This window comes from Canis lupus, chromosome 6 (genome assembly GCF_011100685.1).
Source record: "Canis lupus familiaris isolate Mischka breed German Shepherd chromosome 6, alternate assembly UU_Cfam_GSD_1.0, whole genome shotgun sequence".
Taxonomy (NCBI): Eukaryota; Metazoa; Chordata; class Mammalia; order Carnivora; family Canidae; genus Canis; species Canis lupus.
Genome location: NC_049227.1, coordinates 50,901,417 through 50,904,198, shown reverse-complemented (window position 1 = coordinate 50,904,198; position 2,782 = coordinate 50,901,417). Strand labels below are relative to the sequence as shown.

The 2,782-nt window shown below is 35.6% G+C and overlaps 1 non-coding gene across 1 annotated transcript; it reads right to left on the bottom strand.

Annotated features, from left to right (window-relative positions):
* Nucleotides 1–2,480: 2,480 nt before the first annotated feature.
* On the bottom strand, nt 2,481–2,553 carry TRNAA-UGC. The gene has a single exon. It is a non-coding gene; the product is annotated as a tRNA-Ala (tRNA).
* Between the last annotated feature and the right edge of the window lie 229 nt (nt 2,554–2,782).

Below are 2,782 nucleotides of genomic sequence, written 5' to 3'. Positions count from 1 at the left end.
GACCTGATATGGAGAGAAGATGAAATTATTCTTAGCGACATCTTATTCTTTCCAAATAACATGGGAAAAAGATGACCCTTCATAGTTATTGTGGCTTTTTCCCCCCCAACAACTCCCCAGTTCAGGGAGTGTATATAACATATGTCCCTTCTCCCATTACACATGGTGACAAAATAAAATACCATTTAGTCTGAGGTGAGAAAATAAAGCAACTAAAAACTAAAAACTCATAATTTATTTAATCTTGGTCAGGCTGAATTAGAACATACATTAATACACTCCATCAAAGAAGAGACATGCTCATTTTGTTCATCACTGTATCACCAGCAGTTAGCCAATGGTCCGACACAGACTGGGTACTCAATAATATTTACCAATTGATTGAGTGAATAGAGAATAATGGCAGATACTATATTTTATGCCACATGACTTTCTCGATTAAATGAGGTAGTTTTTCACTCAAAGCTGGTAACCTCCAGAGAAGTAAAAGGGAGAAGTCCTTTTTCAGAGGGTAATCCATGGTCTTTTGGAAGGTAGAAAGAGAAAGAAATGAGCAGTAAAAGCTGGGAAACTTGCAAGGGCCCTGTCTTGTCTATTTTACTTCAAATCATTAAAGAATCATATAATTTAAAGAGTTTAGAACTGGAGATTTCTCATGAGTCAATATGATACTATTAAATTGGACATGAAACATTAGACATTGATACTCTTCTGAGACCCATTTTTGGGAATATTTAATTTAACTCTTAAATTTTTGAGGAGAAATATTGCAAAATCTTCCAAGGATATTTAATGTGGTTTTTTATTTCTAAAGGTCAGTTAAGTTTCAGGTTAATTCCTTGTATTCACTGGCATCCTAACCTAAGAATAGAAGGCTCAAAACTGAAAATCTTATTATTTATCTGACCACAGTATATGTGAACAATTTTCAAGTTTAAAAACTTGTGTTATGATAGCAGATGGCCTCTGGGGCATCTGTCATTTATTGACAGGTTGAGGAAAAGGTTATGAAATGCTTCAGAGGTGATCAACAGAATATATTAGTAAGGTCCTTAGATATTATCTGGGCCAGTGTTGTCCAATAGAACTTTTTGTCCTAATGGCAAAGTTATTTGTATTGTCCAGTGCAGTAGCCACTAGTTATATGTGGTCATTGAGCACTTGAAATGTTAGTGCAACTGAGGAATTGAATATTTAATTTTATTTAAAACTAGGAATTAAAATGTATGCTTAAATACCATTTGTGACTAATGCTACTTTATTTGGACAGTGCAGACCTAGAAGAATAAATGCCTAATTAGAGTGCTGCAAGTTTTGAGATGAGATACTAAACATTTTAGCAAACAGAATATCAGACTAAAACTAACAGAAAACTCGAGAATGGTGGTATGGGATTTTAAAAAGCAACAAGTTAAGCATTTGCCATGTACTTGACTCTCTGCCAGGCATTTTATATTTATTATCTCAGTCAATGCTTGTAAAACTCTGCAAATAAAGATTTTATCTTTATTTTATAGGCAAGGGGCCAGATATTAAAACTTCCATAGTGGAAATAGGATTAGGACTTATACCCATTTGGCTTCAAAAGCCATGCTTCTGGGCAGAAGAAAACTACCCAGATGCAATTATGAATGTGTGTTCTAGGAGAAAGGTCAGGGCTTGAATGAATGTCACATCCAAATATGAGGCTATAATATTTTAAAATCCATTGCTAAGGCTAGAATTTGTTTCTGATGATGTAACAGGGCTGAAGGTAAGGACAGGTCAGATGGTCTGGATTGAGTAGAAGATGCTACCCATGTACATGAGCAACAATTGTTAGACTTGCTATTCCCATTAGCCAATGTTGACTATGGCAGCATCCTTGGCTATTTTTTGTGGTTGGATACTCCTTTGATGTTATTTTTCTCTCCAATAATGCTCTATGACTTAATTTTGTTCTCATTCATCATATGACTTATGCAATGTGTTGTTCACCTGGTAACTGTGAGTTGGGGCATTTCCTTGTTATAATTGCGTTGAGAAAGAGCTTCCTTATGGTGCAGAGGGTGGAGATGTGCCTTTACTTGTTTTTCATCACTAAAACTAATGTCTCTGGGTGCATATGTTTTCATTAACACCTAAATCTTCCTGTAGAAAAATGTGTTCTGTATTCCTAGAATAAAAGGATAACCGCATTTTTCCTACCTGGTCTTCAGAGTATGTGCCACAAAAAATGATCCTGCACTAGCTTAAATATTAAATGAAGCAGTCTACCTAAAGAAAGCTGAATATATTGGTTTAAGAAGTTGGCTTCCCAGTGATTGAAATAAATTAGATATGAATGATGGACAAGGTATATATATTAGGCTAGGCCTGTACTTTGCAATCCTGGGATTCTTTTAAAACTAGAAATCCAATATTAGAATTCTTTGATAAAGATTGAGATTCTGAGACAGGGTTCACTAAATTCCTTTTGAGTAGAAACTAAGGCAATTTTGTGATTCCACTGGGAATTAAACCCAGGATTTTCTGCATGCAAGGCAGATGTGCTAACCACTACACCATGGAATATAAGATGAGCATTAGATTCTGAGACAGAGTTATGTGGCCTAACCAGTTTAGGATTGGGGCGAGAGTTTATCAAGTGGGATTAAATGGCCATGGATATCTTTGAGGTCTGAATATGAATCTGTCGCAAGATGGGGGACTCTTTATAAGATTTCAGTCAATGGAAATAGTGGGTTTTGGAGGCAGTATGTGAGCCCAGAAATTGGATATGAAAAGAAAACTAGGTTTCTGA